The sequence below is a fragment of the Sitophilus oryzae genome, unplaced genomic scaffold (assembly GCF_002938485.1).
Source record: "Sitophilus oryzae breed Bouriz unplaced genomic scaffold, Soryzae_2.0 scaffold_1389_pilon_pilon, whole genome shotgun sequence".
NCBI lineage: Eukaryota > Metazoa > Arthropoda > Insecta > Coleoptera > Curculionidae > Sitophilus > Sitophilus oryzae.
In genome coordinates, this window is record NW_022146047.1 from 1501713 (window position 1) to 1514747 (window position 13035).

Sequence of the window (13035 nt, forward strand, 5' to 3'; positions counted from 1 at the left end):
TCATAAAAATTAAAATATCTAGGAATATCTTTGTCTGAGGGGTAGGCAACCTTAATAATATTTTGAAGATATATAAATTCCCCATTGAACACCGGAAAATATACTGGGTGTTCTATTTAAAATAAAGGAGTAACTTGTTTTTAAAAGTGACTAATATTCCATATTAATTTTGTCTCACCCTGTATACATTTTCTGGTCAAATTTCAGTTTGGTTTAACCGTTGATTGAAGGAAATAAGGTTTAATATACAATGGTTACTGTAATTAAATATCAGGCTATACAAGATCAACTAAAATTTAGGTAGCTGTTACTGAAATTTAAAATTTACTTTTCATTTTCACAAAATGTGAAATATGTCAAAATCCTTAGATTTTAGGTATATGCTTTTTTAATAAAACTCACCTTTATTTTTTTCATAGAATCCGAAAATTAATTAATATATTGGGTGTTCCATTAGAAAAAACAGAGCTTTGATGTATAACTTTTTTTGGGGACACCCTGTATAATTCCATACATTTAAAAAAAATGCTTTCCGTTAACTTACATATGTTGCCAAAATTTCATTTCGATATAAACTACCGTTCTCCTTGGAGCTTCTGCGGCGTATGAGAGGCGCCACCCTGTATAGTTTCAAATTTAAAAATTTTCATTGAATCAAACATTTTATGTTACAACATAAAATATTTCCAAACTACCTAATACTAACTTTGTTAACATCTGACATTAATTTACCCCACCGTAAAATGTTCGTTTTGAATAATAAAATTATTATAAATGAACTTTCACATATATCCCTTTATTTAATTATGTACAATTAATGTCTATCTTAGTATAATTTAGAGATAAAGTTTCATGGTCGTATTAGTGTAGCTATAAATTAGTTGCCTATTGTAGTGAATATTATTATATGAAGCACATAGCTTACATACAATGTCTCACGGTTTCAAGTCTTAATATTTAGTGTGTACGAGGATAATTAGATATACTAGTGATGTATTTTCACAATGTACAAAACACATTTATAAATGAACACATGTACGAGTATCTTTGTTTCAAGTTTAAGCTCTCAGAAATGTATTTAAAACACAATTCAAATTAGTTTAGTCTGGCCTTCTTTTCACATATTCGCAGTTTAAGAAAATAGGTTTAGTAACAGAGTAGCAAGTTATTTTATTTCTCTATGTTATGTAGAAGTTTCTGAATAAATGTCAATCATTTTACAAAAAATATGAAAAACAAAAACATTGCTATATTCTATTCCCCTGAAAGAACGATTTGAAGACTACAGGGGAAAAACGATCTAAGTCACATTTTCTTACTTTTGAGATAAATGATTTTGAAACTCTAAAGACTGAAGGAAAAGAAATAATAAAATGTAGCAAATCGTAAGAAGTTTTTATTTTAGTTATATGTATAGACATTAACTGATTAACAGACAAAACAAAGAAAAATAATTTGAAGCAAATTTGTTAGATAAAATAACACTCGTATTCGCTTGGTTCAATGGAAAAGTGATCCAAGTCCATATGGAATAATTCTGTATGTGGTTACTCCGAGGATTACTCGTGCTGGAATAAAGAGAAATATATGTTTTTATTCTCGTTTTTACTATTAATATTGTTATTATATTTTCTTAATATTTTTTTATTTATTTCTTATTTTTATTATTATTTTTTTATTAATATTATTAGCATTAAATTATTTTTTACTTAGGAATGGCGATTTGTTTCTGATAAAATGAAACAACTAGACAGTTCCCTTATGGTTCCACTAGAACCCCCCCCCCCCATTTCCAGAATTTAATTTCTTTGAATTTAAAACTAGTGACACAATAGACATAATCAGACTTCTTTTCTTAGGCAGAAATAAAAGCAATATACTTTAATTGATATTACTCACTATATCTACCCTGTTAGAGGTGTGGATCACATTGAGATGTTGTCTCGGTTCGATGTGCAACCACTTTCCTTGAGAAGGATCATTCACTCAGTAACTTTCCTGTGGAAACTGCTGAATGGTCTTATAGATTCCCCAACTCTTTTGGAAACGATACCATTCCGGGTACCGCGACCTACCTCCAGAGCGAATACCACTTTTGTGCTTCCTCGAGCCAGAACTAACGTTAGGTTTCGGGATCCGATTTTCACCATGTGTAGCAACCTTAACTCTGTCTCCGTTAACTGTGATGTGTTTGACTGCTCTGTGGGTCATTTGGTCTCACTGGTGGGTGGGGGGCATTAATGGCATTAATGGTTAACTATTGTTTATAATAGTAATTTATAATTATAAATAAATAAATAAATAAATAAATAAATGCCTTTATTGTCAAAAAATTTTTCAATTTGTGGACAAAGGTAAACTAACAAACAACTAACATTAATAATTTGTTATTGTTGTTATTATTATGATTGATTCATTTAGGTTTAGATTTAGGTTTAGTTTTCTCTTTTTGTATTTTTTTTCTTGGTTTTTGTAAATTTGATATTTAATGTTTAGTAACAACCTATTGTTTAGATTTCCTGTAAGTGGGCTCTAATTGCCTGTTGGAAATAAAGGCTATTATTATTATTATTATTATATCTGCATGGTTTAGATGAGCAAAGTTTGACGCACAAGGCAAATGTGTGTAGTAGTCTTGCAGAGATTCATCTACGAACTTTTTCAAAAATTGTAACTGCTCATACTTGAGTTTGAGCAAAGGAATTAGGTCAGCATAAAGTTCTTGTGGTGCTGAATATATAGCTATTTTTATTCGTTTTGTATACGTTGATATGTTTACATGAAATATGGATTTGGATTGGTCTTCCGTGAATTCACGTGGACTTAGATCGCTTTTCCAAAATATTAATATTTTTTGATCGCTGATTTTAGTAGAGACTTTTAGTTTTAGACTTAGATCATTATTTCAGTGTTACATTATTCCTATTTTGGAACGGACACTTGATGGGTATAAGATGGCAGTGTTATCGCAATTTCCATTTTTTTGGACTTAGTCCGTTCTTCCCGTGTAGTCTTCAATTTGTATACGGATGAGAGTCAAGTCCAGCGCTATTATATAATAATAGAGAAACTGAACAAAGATCTGATTGTAGCAGCTTGGGTTTTTATAATAATTCAATTTATAAAACTATCAACCAACAGAAATTATGGTCATTCCCAATTAGCATTTTCATACATTATTTTGTACATCGAAATAAAATCTCTGCTGAGAAACCAGAAAACCAACGAAATTTTGATGTATTTTAAAGTTTAATATGTTTTGTTCTAGTGGGCCGATTTTGATGATTTTTTAAGCAATTTGTAGCCAAATTATTTAACTTTTTAGTGTCTCTTTCTAAATTAAAAATCAAAATTTCCATCCGTGAATTGTACGAGGTAAAACAATATATTGATGTTTAGGTGAAAGTTTGAAACACCCTGTGGAATATATTAAGAAAGCAAGGAATTGAAAGATTATTTTATCATCTAGGTACGTCTTTTCTCGTTAGTTTGTTTTTTGATTCATCTCATTAACTTTATTTTTATTGGAGATATTCGCTTTTCAATAAGACAGTAACGATTTACAACAATTTTAGTATATACACACCGGAAAAGTCTAGGGATATTACAATTTTATCCAGCCATCGTCAGTAATTTTATTATTTGCATTTCTGATATAATAAGATTAAAATAAACAAATAGTTTACAGGACGTATTGGAAATAAAAATGCCGAATTTTTCAAATTTACCTTCATTTTTATTGAACTCAAAAAAATACACACATTTTTTTTATTCTAAACTGTGAATTAAAAAGAAAAGATTAAACCATTTTTACTTAATAAAGGGTATGGCCTCCTCTACTGTTTACTACAGCCCTACATCGTCTCTCCATGCTCCTGATCAGGTCGTCGATCTCTTCTTGAGGTACAGCCTGCCACGCTGCATTCACGGCCCGAACCAGGTCCCTACGAGTTTCACTAGGCATACCCATTCTCAAAATTCTTCATTGGACCGCGTCTCATACGTGCTCGATGGGGTTGAGGTCAGGAGATTGTGCCGGCCAGGGTAAGATGTTTAATTGAGGAGCATTGATAAACTCACTTACCACTCTGGTAGTATGAGGCCGTGCATTGTCATGCATGAGGATGAAGTTTCTACCAAAATCATTGGCATATGGTAACACGACAGGCTCAAGAATTAAATCACGATATGTGATTCCTGTTAGAAACCTTTCAAGAAAAACGAGATCGGTTTTTCGGCCTAACTGTACTCCTCCCCAGACCATAACTGTTCCACCTTGATAAGGGTGCACTTCCTGAACATGATCCAACCGAATAAGATTTCCCGGTTCTCTCCATACCCTAAGCCTTCTCGAATCCGGATGAATTCCAAAGTGTGACTCATCCGTGAAGAGAACATTGGCCCATTGTTCATTCGACCACTGAACATGATCTTGAGCCCACAAATATCGTACCTCTCGATTTCCTCTCGTTAAGGGTTGAGCTCTCCAGGGGCGTCTGCTTCTTAAGTTGACCTCTCTTAATCTATTGCGAACAGTGTCAGGACTAACGGTTACATTATGTGTTTCCTGGAGAATTAAACTAAGCTCTGGTGCTGTTAGAGTCGTTCGGCGTCGAGCATTTAATTGTAAAAAATGATCTTGCTGAGGGGTAGTATTGCGATGTCGCCCTGTGTACCTTTCAGCAACATCACCACTTTCATGGTAGCGTGCACTTAATCGCGATATTACACTTTGCGCTGTATTTAATGCACTAGCTACATCGATTTGGCGCATTCCAGCTTCGAGCATACCCATGGCCCTTAGCATTTCGTCTCTGTTAAGATGTCTACGCTCCATAATGTCGTTTAATACTAAACAGAGTTATTTGAATTAATTCTGGCCAGTTATCATAAAAACATAGCCAGTACAGGCTAAATTCGAACAATTGATGCTAGGTGCTTTTTATACATTTGACAAAAAATGCACAAACACTTCTGCAAATATCCCAAATTTAGAAATAACTAGTGTGACTACTTCGTTTAATCGAAGTAGAAAGAATCGGCCTACAAATATATGGTTGTTTATTCAAAACATTTATTTTTAACTTTAATAAAATAATATCCCTAGGTTTTTCCGGTGTGTGTATTTTGGGTCCTCAACAACAACAATACATATATAACATAGAGTTTATTGTTTTTGTAATGTCACTGTCATTGACATATATTCAACATTTCCATTCTAAATATCTTGAGAACGGTTGTTCGTAGCGATTTTTACCAAGAGACATTTTTTACGTAAAAAATTACGGAAATGTATATTTTTTCACACACAGTTAAAATACATGTAGATGGCGCCCCCTACAAATAGGAGTCATATTGACATCACCAAAATCAAATTTCTCATGACAAAAAAACACCCAAACGAAGAATCTTCTACACTCTGTATTTCCAAAACTAAACATTTTAGGACATATATTTATAGGAACTTTTTTTCTCATTTTTATCTGCAGTATATAGTACCGAAGTTTCCGAAATACAGTTCGGACCACCCTGTATCTATATCCCTGCTAATTTCCTAATATCATGGTCCCATATCAGATTTGGTCTTCCTCTAGGTCTCTTGTCATATTCCTCGTAAACGTCATATTCCTCGTGGGTACCATGCTGTAATTTTTGTGATCTATCTGTTGTCAGTCCTTCTTGCCAGGTGTCCTGTCTATTGCCACTTGAGATATTTTACCCTGTGGACATTTATTACCTGGGTCTTTAGTCGTATTCACTCTATTCTTTTACGGTCTCTCTTGGTTATTCCCAGCATATTTTGTTCCATTGAGCGTTGTACGACTTGCAGTCTTCTTATGATGTCCATTTTAAGTGTCCAGGTTTCACATGCATTGGTCATGACTGGTAGTACACATTGGTCGAATGTTTTCTTCTTTAGATAAAGTGGCATCTAGATTTGAATATGATAGTTTCCTCCATAATACAGTTTCTTCCATATTATAGTTTCTTCCATGCTAACTTCCCATACAGCACATCAAATCACATTTACGATGTGTTCACATTATTGGATGTAGACACAGTGTGACACAATTCCCCCGATGTAAATATGCTACGTTTACACATTGTAGTTCAACACGTTTGCACAAAGGTTAAACGTCCGCCTCACAATGTAGCCACAGTATAGCATTTACGTATACACAAAGTAAGGGATACACAGTGCTTGTGTATTACGTTTAAACTCTGTTTACACATTGCAGTTGTGACTACCGCGTGTATACGTATGTATTTTGCTTCGTATATACATCTTGTGCTAGATAAAACTACTTCTTATGAACGAATTTAAGAAATAATACAAGTTTTGATGCCTAACTTTTCGTTCTTTTTACGAAATATTTATTCAATGATGCCAATTATATATTTTTAGAACGAAAATTAGGAAGGCAAAACTTTGTATTTTCCAAAAGTATCTTGATCGTAAGTTCAAGAGAAGTAGCCTTAAAATTCGTTCCAATTTGTATTAAATGTACCATTTTTCTTCCATAAAATGGATTAAGTGGTTAAAAAATAAAATTATTATATTTCTTTATATCATGGAACTCAATAGCGCAAATAACACAATAATAATAATTATTTACACTGCAGAAACCAGAAGTAAGAAAACACTGTAAAAGAACAGAATTTGTATCAAAATGTGTTAAAAATATAAGTACCTAGTATAACAACATACTAAAATGGTAAACACTGGTATATCGCCACGATTTGGTGGACCTCGTTTAGTCATTTTTTTCTCCTCTTTTCCCTCCAAGCAGTTGGTTTGTTAGCATACTCATTCATCGAGCACTCTGTTGGACTTTGTTGTATTTTATTTCCAGATTATATATATTATCACCCTTAAATTTTATATGAAACTGATTATTGAATATTAAACATATCTGTATATTGATCCATCAATAACTTACCGAATATCAGTGTAAGAAGTTCTGTGAAGCGTTTAAATCTTTCTATCTCTAGTCCATTTAGATTTTTATTATTTCCAAATTTAAAAAAATTATATTGCAGAGCTAACCTCTTTATCATTATACGAGAATATTTGGAGTTTTCATTCATTGGAGTCAAAATTTGGTAAATTGGGTATCGAGTAAGGGAAGAGTCTCTCGCTCCTATAATATTAATAATACACTTAAAAAGGTGCAAAAGGTAATTAAAAACCTGTGCTTACCTCAATATCTCTTTTAAACTACACACAAACAGAACATTTATATAGAGTTTCCGAATGATAAAACAATAATGGCTGCTAACACATACCACTCCTAGAAAGGAGAAAGGAGAGAGGACACCATAAGGACACATAAGATACACTTGGTCGGCGTATCTACGCTGAGGCTATCCGCGCGTGTGCACAGCTTCATTTCATGCTAGAATGTAGACACAACAGTACACTATTACAAAGTGTCTATATAGATATTTATATTATGTGTATATGTCACATTTTTACAAGGTGTGTACTATAGGCACAACTATGGTACGAAGTATCACACATACATATGACTTGTATGTACATTGTGCATAAACATTGACATTGTATGTCTCATATACCGACGTCAGATTTCATCATTTTAATAATTATTTGTTATATTACAAAAAATTCTTTAGAATCTTGAGTGCACGGTATACAACTAGTAAACACTGTATCACACACTTAGAATGTCTTTTCTTTCCACTGGTTCGTTGCACAGTACTTTAGTTTTTGCTAAATCCTCTTTGAGACCCACTTTTTGCTGGCTGTATTTAGTTCGTTAATTAGTGTTTGTAGTTCTTCATGACTATTGGAAATTTGGATTATGTCATTAGCGAATCTTCGATGGTTAAGATATTTTCCATCTATTTTTAATCCTTTGTTTGTCCAGTCCAGTTGACTGAAAATGTCTTCTAGTGTTGCTGTAAACAGCTTTGGAAATATCCCGTCCCCCTTGTCATACACTCTTTTGTCAGTTAGGAAGTTCAAATTCATCTGGATGTGTTTTAAGTACCCTGAATTTTGCTACCAACATTAGAGACCAAATTTCGCCGGCATTACATTTTATCAAACCTCCACCTAATCCATATTTCAATGGAATAAAACCTGGAAAAATGTAGGGATTTGCATAAAACCGAGTCTAATATTTAAATCAGTCCGTCGGGTGTTCTCGTTGCGAATGGATGCAGTTCCGTCGTCGGAATCGTCAATTAGGGTGATTGGAGGCGAGGTGCCCTTAAATTCAGTTTGCCGACCTCGTGGCCGCCGCGCCGCCTTGCGTCTGATCGAGTAGTTTTCTCTTTGGCTGCAAATTAACCCATTTCGCATTTTTTATTCAAGTGGAAACGCTGGAATACGTGTGTGCATGTACTACATAGAATTCTTTTGCAGAAAAACGTATTCCGTAGTTAGCTGTTTGAATATTTATTGAAATTATGTCTTATAAAAGTAAAAACGACATATTCGATTGATTCTTTTCTTTTGTTTGTTCGTTGTGATTTCTGGGCAGATATTTATGCCACTTTGAATGAAAATAAAAAAAATTGGTGTTGTTCGCGATTTATAAACCCAATGTGGATGAAAAACTATTCTGTTCAGAAAAGCCTCGATGTACATGATGCTGCTAAACAACTAATTAATCAATGTCAGATTCTACGCATAAGCAAACTCCTCTCAGTGTAATTTTCTAATACATTCCTTTAAAGAATCCTTACTACTAAATAAATATGCCATCAATTCTCAGATGTTTTTTGAACTATGATATACAATTAATATATTTGTATTTTCTATAATTTTTTTGGAGTGATACAGATAGCACTTTAGACAAATAAATGAAGATGTTAAAATAAAAATTATATTGTTAAGAATGTTTTGAATGAACTTACGAACAAACTTTACAATACTACAAAAATTTGTAATCTGGTCAATATCTATGAAAGGGAAACATTATAATATAAGGTTGATTCTCACTATACCTTTCATATCAGCTCCCTTCCGTTTCACTTCCGTTCACATAAGATATTATATCTTTTAAATGAATAGGACAATCTACTATCCATTCCGTTTCTCTTCCGTTCCATATCCTTTCCTTCCATATATTTTTTTGGCGGACGGACTGAAGCGTCTCGGAAACAGCGTTGTCAAGTTCTTACATTTGTACCAGCTCTGTTAAAATTTTACTGATATTTATTTATTCTTTCACCTCTTAATTAAATCTATTACCTTTTTCAAAAAAATACGAATTTTTAAAATTGAACTTTCGTAATGATATAAATTTTACAAAAAAAGTATGGAACTGATACGGAACGGAAGCTTACGTATAGCGTCAATACAATTAAAACACGGAACGGATATGGAATGGAACGGAAGGTATAGTGAGAATCAACCTTAAAACGGACACTATAAGAAAACTGCAGATCGCACAACGCTCAATGGAACGAAATGTGCTGGGAATAACCAAGAGAGACCGTAAATGAATAGAGTGGATACGACAAAAGATCCAGGTATCCACAGAATCAATGGAGATGGGACCATGATATTAGGAAATTAGCAGGGATAACTTGGGCCCGCATAGCCAACAATAGACAACACTGAGCTGAACTACAAAGAGAGTAGGTTACTAAATATGTGACGGAGGTTACACCATAATTGGAAATGGGTGCAGAAGCTGGACATTATGATTATGATGGTGAAATAAAATAAATGATAGTTACACAAATATATCTACAATGAAAAATAAAACCAGTGGGTTATAGTTTTTATTATTATCTCGTCGTAAAAATGACACACCAATTTTTTTTAAAAATCAAAATACGAGTATATTCTGGTATACTCTTATTTTTAAATATCTTCTTCAGACTCTAGCAATTTACAATCTTTCAAATAATTTTGTGTGCATGTGTTTTTATGTTCTTTAAGACGTACATTTAAAAAAAGTTTTCTCTCCAATATACAACTCACCGCATTCACAAGGTATCTAATAGATGAACTAGGATGTGTTAAAAAAATTGAGTATTTTTGTCACTTTATACTCTGAAAAAAGGTTGGTAGACACCTCAAAAAAATTCTCTCCAAGTAGTGATGGGTTGTTATTTAACTATCTGTTATTTTATAACAATTATTTCGAAATAACATAACGCAACCGTTACTACTCTTAAAAAATAACAGATATAAAATAACGATACGCAGAGATCGACCGTTCGTGAAACGAAGTCGGCGCTCTATACCGCCACGAAATTCGATGCTGCTCGAAGCAATTCCAAAAAAACAACTAGTATGGATTATGGATGGAAAACATGTTATTTCGACAACCATCGACAACGGAGTGGGAAATGCGCTACAGCGCGGCGCGGCGAACGTAACTGCATCGGTCGATGGTCCTGTGGGGCTGGCAACAGCTTAAAAATAATAGGATAAAAAAGAAGCAGCTTTTTTGAAACAGTTGCGGGCATAACGCCGGGCGGTCGAGATAACAGGAGTGGGAAAGGAACGCTGCTGCATCGGTCGATTGTCGATGGAGGCTCGCAACGGTTTGGAGAAGCAGTCATTTTAGATACGTTGTTTTTTAACCTGTTACGAGCATAACAGAGCGGCGGTCGAGATACTCGGAGTGGGAAAGTAACGCTGCTGCATCGGTCGATTGTCGATGGAGGTTCGAAACAGGTTGGAGAATAACGCATCAGTTGTTTTAGATACATTGTTTTTCAACCTGTTACGAGCAAAACGGGCGGGGGTCGAGATATTATGGCGCTGTATGTTTCAGTAGTTAGTTAGTAAGTTTCAATATTTAGGTATTTATTTATTCTGAAAAATTTTCAGAATAATATTTTAAGATTTTTTAAAAATGTATACAGGGTGTTTTGAAAAATTTGGTCATTGATTAATCACGATCCTGCTTAAAGCCCTTGACGTAAAAAGCTGATTTTTGGAAAACGGATTGACTTTAGGGTGTAGAGGTTCGATAAGAAGGGATTTTTCGAAACACGAATTCTAAGGGGTGAAACCACCCTCAAATATAGATTTTTTTTATTTAAAAACCGGTGAGTTTTTCGGAACAACTCTTAAGCACGTATATTTTATTTTGTTGTTTTACATATTTTAAGATTTTTTAAAAATATATACAGGGTGTTTCATAAAATATGACCATTGAGTAATCACGATTGTGCTTAAACTGCTTGACGTTTAAAGCTGATTTTTGGCAAACGGATTGACTGTGGGGTTGAGGTTCGATAAGGAGGGGTTTCTCGAATCTCAAATTCCAAGAGGGTAAAAACGCCCCTCAAATATTAAAATATTTGTTATTTAAAAAACGGTTAGTCTTTCGGGAAAACGCTTGGACACGCATAATTTATTTTTTTTTACATATTTTGAAATTTTTTAAAAAATCATACAGGGTGTTCGAAAAAGTTGAGTAATTGATTAACCACGATTCTGCTTAAACTGTTCGACGTTTAAAGCTTATTTTTGGCAAATGTGAGAAAATTTTATCCAGTTTGTATGTTAATGGAAATTCTTGCTTTATCATCACCATTACAAATTATTTAATTCGACGCGAACGAAGTCACGAGTACACGCTAGTTTAAATGTAAAATTAATTCGAACTCTAGTGTGTAGTTGGTTTACTTATGAAGGAAGAATATACTACACATTTTCTTATATTGCTATTTTTTGACCGCAAAACCATGACTAAGAGCTTCTCGCCCGTCGAGTGAGATGCACCCTGTACTACGCAATTCAGGCGGATCGAGGGGCAGGGCGAAGGTAGATCGGAATGTATAGGTATAGACAAGTGGCCGAATTTTGGCTTTTTTTATATCGCAATTTGTAAACAGCGCTTATTTGTAAACAACCACCGTTTTTAGAGAGGTATTTAGATAACAATCGATATTTAGAAATGTTTTGACACCCTGGAAATACTACCATCGAGCACGTTATTGTTGCAACTTGCAACTGCGTTAATACGCCTGGCGGTGACCGCCTCATACTCTTTCAGATATTTAGCAATAAAATTAAGAAACCTGTTATTTTTTAGCTGTTATTTTAAGCTGTTTTTTATAAATAACTATAACAGTTTCAACTGTTATCTAAAAATAACAGTTTTACCCATCACTATCTCCAAGTATGAGCTCTTAATTTTAATAGGAAGGTCATCCGCCATTCAGTTTTCTATTTTTCCTCATTATTAGAAAGAAAAATTCATATCTCGGTATCTACTACTTGGAAAAAATATCTCGTCTCATATATTTGTAGGAAATTGAATTATCTACAAAAAAAGTCTCTATCATGTATCTATCATGTATCTATCATGTATCTATCATGTATCATCTGTCTAAGAGATTACATATTTTTTATATTTATCAAACTTCTGCATAGTATTTGACTCACACTGTATGTTATACTATACACCAGAGGCACCTCAATTTACTAAAGCGACTATCATAAATATTGCACACTAAATTCTGTAAGCCTTTTAAGCTTCAACGACGAAGACAACTATAGTATAATGTAGCTGAAAGAGATAAGTTATTCATATATCCCTATTTGTGTTCATGCCAAGATAGGAAGGCGATATACCGGATACCGGTGCTATGTCAAAGGCATAAACCTCGCGGTGAAGGAGAACAAGAGAGGGATAGATAACATCGAAGCACGTGTTTGTATCGTATAAAATATTAGTATGCCTATAATTAATAGCAGGGCGAATTCAAACCACGTTTTCTATTTCTTACATGTGAGCATCAATGTAGCATTAAGTTTAGCATTAATTGAAAAACATTAATCCATTCTATCTTTACCTAGATTAAGATGTACAAAAATTGGTTGTGCTTATACTAAAAATATGTTATAATCTAATTATTAAGTCTATTAAGAAGAGTCTAATATAGCTCCTCCAATAGCAGGACACCTGGCAAGAAAAACGGGCAACAGAGGGACCACAAAAATTACAGTATGGTACCCACGAGGAATTCAGAGACCTAGAAGACAACAATGGGACCAACTACAATGAGACTATCTAAATATGTGAGGGACGCTATGCC

The 13035-nt window shown here is 33.7% G+C and overlaps 1 protein-coding gene across 1 annotated transcript in view; it reads right to left on the minus strand.

Annotated features, from left to right (window-relative positions):
* LOC115875522 (ankyrin repeat domain-containing protein 33B-like) overlaps nucleotides 1–13035 on the minus strand; it is a 185134-nt gene that overhangs the window by 147287 nt on the left and 24812 nt on the right. The gene's annotated exons all lie outside the window — the stretch shown is intronic.